General features: G+C 34.0%; 1 long non-coding RNA gene across 2 annotated transcripts; it reads right to left on the bottom strand.

Moving 5' to 3' along the window:
* Positions 1–2,125: 2,125 nt before the first annotated feature.
* LOC138896689 (uncharacterized) lies at positions 2,126–5,295 on the bottom strand. 2 transcript variants are annotated; one of them, XR_011410082.1, is made up of 3 exons: positions 4,963–5,295; positions 3,235–3,374; positions 2,126–2,295 (listed from the first exon to the last, which is right to left on the bottom strand). It is a non-coding gene; the product is annotated as an uncharacterized lncRNA (long non-coding RNA). The 2 variants fall into 2 exon arrangements; XR_011410081.1 differs by lacking the exon at positions 2,126–2,295 and adding an exon at positions 2,606–2,699 and having other exon boundaries at positions 2,798–3,374.
* Positions 5,296–8,190: the final 2,895 nt, after the last annotated feature.

Genomic DNA, 8,190 nt, shown 5'->3' with positions numbered 1-8,190 from the left:
CCATGAGGTTGGAGTGCATGGGAGGACTGCGTGACTATTACTATGAGATTTTGCACTTGATTTCATTACTATTGTACTTCAGTTGGCATATATCATTGTCAAGTAATTTCTGAGAGATATTATATCCCGTTTCAATTGAACGTGACATGAGTTAACTGTTTTGGCCTTAATTGTCGAATTTGAAAGCATGCCTATCATTCTATGTTGAAATTTCTATAATTGAGCTATATCCGTGAAGTTCGTCACTATTTTCAGTCTATTAATTAGTCTTATTATTTACTGAGTTGGTTACACTCATGCTACACCCTGCACCTCATGTGCAGATCCAGGTGCTTTCGGTCACGGCGGTTGCTGAGTTGTGGAGTCCGAATTTTGGGAGACTATTGAGGTAGTTGTTGGGCGTTCGCAGACCTTGACTCACCCTCCTTATCTTTCATTTTAGGTTTCAGTTTTATTACCTAGACAATGTATCCGACTATATCTTAATGTAGATGCTCATGTACTCGGTGGCGCACCGATTTTGGGAGAGATTTTGTATTAAATTATGATTTCTTACTTTGTTTTAAAAATATTTCCTTAATTTTAGCTGTTTCCGTATCTTTCAAAGTTTAGAGTGTTGGAAATGTCTGCGTAGTCGGCTTGCCTAGTACCATGATAGACACCATAACGACAGGTTGGTTTTGGGTCATGACAATAACTAACGTAATCTTCCAAAATTTCTTTTAATAATATCAATTTCTCAATCTCGTATTCTATCTCAATAACTCGAAATTAGCAAGTGACAATACCAAACAGATAAGAATTTTCATATAAAATGCGAGGCATCAGTGGAAGAAAAATCTCACGAATATTTGGATTGCTAGCGATATAACGCACAATTATGCCGAGGATGTACGGCCAGATCTCAGAAAGAATATGATACTGTCGAGGCGATCCGCCCGATCCCATCATAGCGTGTACACTGCCGAGGGTCGAGTTGCACGAATCATAGATGTATCTATTATACTGCCAAGGCGAACGACCCGCTTCCATAAGAGTGTGGTACATAATCTTGCCGAGGCGTTTACCCCGATCCACAAGAAAGGTAAGAAATTATCGAATTACGAGACACGAGCTTACGATACAATATATGAACACAAGGTGAGTATAACATTTACCGTTTCTCAAATAACTTGCCAACGACTTAAGGTAATAAGGCCCGGCCTAATATATATGTATATATTTCTAAGAGCCCGTTTAGATTGGCTTAAAAAAGTGGCTTTTAAGCACAAGTGCTTAAAATCAGCTTTTAAGTGCCGGAACTTATTTTATAAATAAGCAGTTACCTGTTTGGATAAAAGTGCTGAAACTTAAAAAGAATTGTTGAAGTGTTTGGTAAACAAGTGCTAGTAAGCACTTTTTTCTGTTAAAAAGACAAAATTATCCTTAAAGTTGTTAACATTATAAAGAAGTTGATTACTACAATATATTTAATTCTGAATTAATGCAAATAAAAAAATAATTTATAATTTAATTTAATTTTAATTTAATTGATTACTTTAGATAATTTTTATAAATATAATTCATGAATACTCATTGTTCACCACTTTCAATCAAGTAAACTTCCATAAAAGTCTCAACCTATTTAAAATACCAAATTATTTTGTTGAATTCCTCTTTCCCTTATTGTCCATTTACTCTTGAGAGATTAAAGATGCACTTACATCCCTTGAAAGTAGAAGGAAGCTCATTGTGGCATTAGCTTATGTTTTTGGAAGGCCAGTAGAAGTTGATCAAGTATGCAACCTTAATTCATTGTAATATTATGTTTGCTGATAGAATAAAATGCTGTGAAACTTGAAAGAATCTTATTTTTGGATATGAATTGCCTTTTTGCATCATACACCTTACAATAAATGCAAAAATAATAAAAATATTTCAATAAATTTAACAAATGTCTAAACAAAATAACCTTTTAAGGCGTGTTGCTGATCATAACCAACTACTATTTTTACTTTACTATTACAAGTATCAAGCTTCATAAATTTCATTAGCAACCAAATCATGAAGACCCATCCAAACGAGATCACTTTGCTCTTCCACGTTTATATTGTTATTAGTTCTCGAAGATGTACCAACATCAGGATCAACAAATGGAATATATCTCTCATTCTCAGCTGCTCGGAATGCATCATTCATATTACATTTCTTTCTAATATAGTTATGAATGGCCATAGTAGCAAGTGCGATAGAAAGGCATGTCTCGCAAAATAGACCATCTTGCTTTCCAAACTCCAAATGTGCGCTACAATATTTCTACAAGAAGAATGCAAATAGTTAAAATTTTCAATTCGTCCTCTTGGTTCTCGCAATTCTCTTGTTGCACCATGGTGGAATTGTACTAGGTGGTATCTCACATTATCTCCTTTGTATGGAGTCATGTATCTCTTCATGTGCGGAGATCCTGCATCAACTAGATAATACTTATTTCCAATTGAACGTGGAAAGTTGCGTTCTGGTCTACGAAGGGCCTCACAAAATATACGACTATCGTGAGCTGCTTCTTCCCACCCAGCCCATGCAAATGTAAAACACATATTAAAATCTACGACAACAAGAATATTTTGAGTCGGATAACCGTTACGTCAAATATATGGTATCTCTTGACCTTGCGATAATCTTACTTTAACATGTGTGCCATCAAGTGCTCCAATACAATCCTATATACATATACAAGTATAAATATAACTTAAGTTAATAATACTTATAAAAGTTAAGTTATAAGTTTAAAAAATAATTATGTAAAATTATTACTCACTTTAAAGGAAGGGAGATATCGACCGTTACATGGCTTGTGAGCTCCTGCACCATCATTATAATTTAGATGTGGTCTTATAATATCTTTCGCAAGCTCATAAATGGTCTTTAAAACACTATGAAAGTGTTTATGAATTGTTTCTCCCGAATGTTGAAAGATTTCCTATATCAATCGATTTCCAGCTCCATGTGCACAAGTCATCAAGATCATGCCTAACATCTCGTGTATAAACATTCCGCGTGTGGGTTTAAGCCCATAATTTTCAATTAAGTCATTCGTTAGAACAACAAACACCGACTTCCTCAATCAAAAATTTTCATAACAATGAGTCTCGTTTCCTCTTAATATCTCTTGAATAAATACATTTCGAGAGCGACTAGATGTATGACAAGGTTCCTTGCGTAGTTAATTTTTGTAATACATCAAAATCAATTTACCTGCTATTTGACATAAAGCCTTCCATTTCTTCTCATCTTGCTCCCTCCGTATTTCCTCCGGTTCTTCTTCATCTTCATCATCTGACAAATAACTTGGATAAGGATTTACCAAGTCGCTAAAGTTCGAACTCTCCATTTAACTGAAAATAGAAACATAAAGTTAACTCAAGCTTTCTAAACATAACATTAAATGAAGCTTTACAAACATAAAGTGATGCTAACTAAAAGCTAATTGAAGTTAACTGAAACATTCTCTGTGGCTATACACATCATAATAAGAGATAGCCATGATGTTAACTAAAGCAACCAATATAAAAGTTAACTGAACCTTAACAATTGTAAGCTTAACTGAAGCTTAACAATAGAAGCTCAACAAACAGAAGCTTTAATTTAACAAAGGTTTAGCGATACAACCACAACGTCTAAACAAGAAGCAATAAATGAAGTTTACACATAAAACCATAATAAAGTTTACACATACAATCACAATATTCGAATACGGAATAATAAAAATATTCATCACAACAATGCATTATCCATTTTTCTTCAGGTATAACTGATAGTTACTCCAACCAAGACTTGCGAGCTTCATCGGTAGGCATCCCCAAAAATATATGTCGGTTATTTTTCTTGTGGAACATATTCATAGTGAAACTGTAAATTTCACTCCCTGTTAGAATATTAGGAATTTGTTCCAACGTACCAATACACTTCTCGATGGATGTCTCATCAACTGCAGGAGATGTAGCCGTGCTTTTGCTAGACATATGAGAGATGTGCCTTAATTTTTCGCTCCCACCAATCATCATCCGCTATAATTATATTTTTTATAGCATCCCATCCTAAACTTGTCCCTCCTCTCATCAACTACTTAAAAAGTGTCTATTCTGCTTTCATGTAAGCCCAATGGGTTTTTAATTATTTTTTATTATACACTCTTCACGTCTTCTTTTCGAACTGATCAATTATATTTTTTCACCCATCTTTAGATAAGTAAATGTTTGGTCTATTTCCCTTTCTAATCTCTTGCTCACTCAACTCAATAAATGTAATATGAACCTCATCGTCCCAATTAGTATAACTCTCCATCATGATTGAATGTAAATAATCTGAAGAAAAGACAAACAAATATCTAATTAAAATAGAAGAAACTTCCTTATTAGTTGGAGTGACTAATGAAATATCCAATATATCCAGTAGGCTCTATTTAAAGTGAATTTCATTCTAATACTACTAATTTTCTCATTAGGGCAATTTTAGGATAATTTTCATTTTAGTAGCTCTTAGATTGATTTCAGTGGAAACATAGTTCCATCAACTTGAGAACCATTTAATTCAAAAAATTTCTTGGTAATCCTTGATTCTTCAACACTAAGATTTTCATTTTTCACAATTTAAGACAAGTTCCCTTCATGCATGCTTCCTTCAATTGTTCCATTCACTACTAAAAATTGGTGAGAAGCCTTAGAACTAAAACTAACACTAGTAGTACTAACAATACTAGAAGAAGAGAATGGCCAATAAATGAGGGTACTATTATCACTATAACTAAAATCACTAAAAACAGGGCTTAGAAATGAAGACTTGAAGGAATAATTCAAAGGAAAGATACAAGAAACAAACCAAAGTCAGAAACAACTGTCTTACAAAATTAGACGAGAATGGCGAGAATGACGTCGTAATATCAATAAATTATCACGATTACAATAAAGATTAAGAAGAACTTACAACGAGGATTGATTTTCACTGAAATGCTTGAGGAAAAGTGCAGAAAAATGAAGATGAAGCATAGAGAAAGAGGAAAGAAGAGGACCAGCTGCCTTCAAAAGTGAAGGAAATAGGAGAAGTACGATGTTTTAGGGTTTCTTTGACTAAGGGTAATTTTGATATTATGAAAACTTATAATGGACGAGAAAGTAATTTTATTGGTCAAAATAAAATGACTTTTAAGCCAAAATCGGAGAAGTTGGGCTCAGCCAACTTGTTGCTTTTAGCTTTTTTAAAGCACTTTTTAGCCTTTTTTAAGCAGCTTTGTTTTTGCCAAACACTCCAGAAAATAAAAAAGTGCTTAAAAGCTAATTTGACCAGCTTTTAAACCAATCCAAACACTCTCTAAATCAAGCTCAATTATAATTTCAATTAATTAAGCAAGGAAAAGGAATTCAAATATTCCAAATATTACATGGTAGAGTCCTAAGTCTACCCGGACATAAACATGCTTTAGCTACGTACAGACTCTCGTCACCTCGTGCGTACATAGCAACCACAACTAATAGCATATAACAACTAATAGACATGAGACTTACCTCACTCCGAAGTTCCATAATCGACTCCAACTCCACTCTAACACTCAACTCTAAGCCATACGTTCCGAAAATAGCCAAACAATCACGGAAGCCAATAAAAAAAATTCCAAGATCATAATTAATTAATTTATAACACTTCCCAACTCCGCTGAAAAGTCAATAAAGTCAACCCTCAGGTCCACGTGCCCGAATTCTAAAAATATTTGAATATAAACTTTACCCATAACATTACGAACTCAAATATATAATTTATTCCTAATTCCATATTCAATTTCGTGGTAAAAATTCAAAATAACCAATTTTTAGATTTCTTTCAAAATCCCATAGTTTTCATAAATTTTCATGTATAAATCCGTATATAACTCATGTATTTAACTCACAATGTGAAGCAATCACTTACCTAGTGATGGGTGACAAAGAAGCTCCCCCAAAATCGCCCAAAGCTCGGCACCCATGGAAGATTTGAGATAAAATGAGCCAAAACCCGTTTTTGCAAACTTATACACTACCGAGGCGACCTTCATCGCGAACGCGTCACTGCCCTCGCGTTTGCGAAGCTAAACAAACTTAGGCCCGGAAATGCTTCTTCGCGAATGAGGCAAATCCCTCGCGTTCGCGAAGCACAATCTGCTTTAGCCCCCAGTTCCTCTACGCGAACGCGAGACAGGGCCCGCGAACGCGAAACTTTTCCAGCTTGCCCTTTGCGAACGCGTCTGCACAATCGCAAATGCATATAACAAAAGGGCACAATCCAAAATTCCTTCTTTGCAAATGTGTGAGACCCTTCATGTTCGAAAACAACACCTGCACCAACAAACTAGCTACATCAACTTAGCCAAACTTGGTCTGAAACTACCTCGAAACACACCCGAGGCACCCGAGGCACCCGAGACCCTGTTCAATCATACCAACCAGTCATAAAACATGAAACAAATGTGCTCGAGGCCTCAAATCACACCAACAACATCAAAACTATGAATCAATGGTCGAAACCTTTCTTTAAACTTTCAACCATTCAAACTTCGACAAACGCATCCGAATTATACTTAAATATTCCGGAATGACGCCAAATTTTGCGTGCAAGTCACAAATCATGATACAAACCTATTCCAAGACCCGAAACCCCCAAACAAACATCGATATCACCAAAGTCCACCTCAAACCAGACTTAAGAAATTCTAAAACCTTCAAAATGCTAACTTTTTACAATAAGCGTCGAAATACTCCCGGACGACTTGATACTCAACCCGAACATACACCCAAGTTCGAAATTATCGTATGAACCTATTGGAACCTTCAAATACCGATTCCGAAATCGTTTATTCAAAAGTCAAACCTTAGACAATTTTTCCTAACTAAAGCTTCCGAAATTAGAATTTTCTTTCCAAGTCAACTCCAAACTTCCTGAAATTCAATTTCGACCACACGTACAAGTCATAATACCTGAAGTGAAACTATTCAATGCCTCAAACTGCTGAACAACGCACTAGATCTCAAAACGACTGGTCGGGTCGTTACATTCTCTCCCACATACACAAGCATCACTCAAATGATCTCTCAACTGTTTGAAATTACCTATAACGTTATGCTTATTTGTTTGTAATAGAAATATCACTTAATTATTTCTATTACACTCAGAAGGTCATTCAACTAGATTTGTCAAACTTTCGGTAGCCAAATACTATTTTACCTTCTAAATTATCAACCTTTATTTGCTTTAATGTTATACTTTTTTTCTTTCTTTACTCTATATTATGGACTTACCTATAAAATAAATAAATTTTATTTATAAAGTAAAATAGGAAAAATAGATCTCGGACATATATAATATTGGAACAAAATAATTGAACAAAGTTTTCAAGCATATATAATATGTATTATAAATATATTTTATTTTAAATATTTTTTTTTTGTATTACATGTATCAAATTTATCCTTTAAAAGCTTTTATTCTCTTTCCATCTTATTTTGTAAATACAATTTTGAGTTTTTTTGTTATTATCAAAATTATTGACACTAACAAATCATTCTAATTAAAATTTTCATTTTATTCGTCACTTTAAGATACTCAAGCTCTCATTTTATAACTCAAACATAACTTTTAGTATAAAATTTATGTAATTTAAAAAATAAATACCCATCGAAATAAGGTAGATGTGCAATACACGTACGTTAAGATTAGTTAGATAATAGTTAAATAGAAGGGGTGTGATGACATGATAGGTTATTTTGAGTTTTAACATTCATTTCTATATTCTGAGACTTTGAATAGCTCTGTTTAGAATTCCTTGATTTGCAGTCCTTGTCTTTTTATTTCAGAAAAAGGTTATGTGAAAAATGAAAGAAAATGTGAATTTTAATCTTAAAAATGATTTGAGTTGACTACGGTCAATATTTTATGTAAATAGACTCGAATTAGTATTTTGACGGTTCCAGTGAGTCTGTATCATGGTTTGGGACTTGAGTGTATGCCCGAAATTGAATGCCGAAGTCCCTAACTTAATTTAATGTGATTTGTTGAAAACTAGTAATTTAAAGGTTTAAAGAATTTCTAAGTTTGACCGTAGGTTGACTTTGTTGCTGCCGGGTTCAGATTTTGGTTCTAGAACTTGGAATAGGTTCATACCACTATTTATGACCGTAGGTTGAC

This window comes from Nicotiana tomentosiformis, chromosome 8, assembly GCF_000390325.3.
Source record: "Nicotiana tomentosiformis chromosome 8, ASM39032v3, whole genome shotgun sequence".
Taxonomy (NCBI): Eukaryota; Viridiplantae; Streptophyta; class Magnoliopsida; order Solanales; family Solanaceae; genus Nicotiana; species Nicotiana tomentosiformis.
The sequence above is the reverse complement of the archived record's forward strand: the minus strand, read 5'-3'. Positions and strand labels throughout refer to the sequence as shown.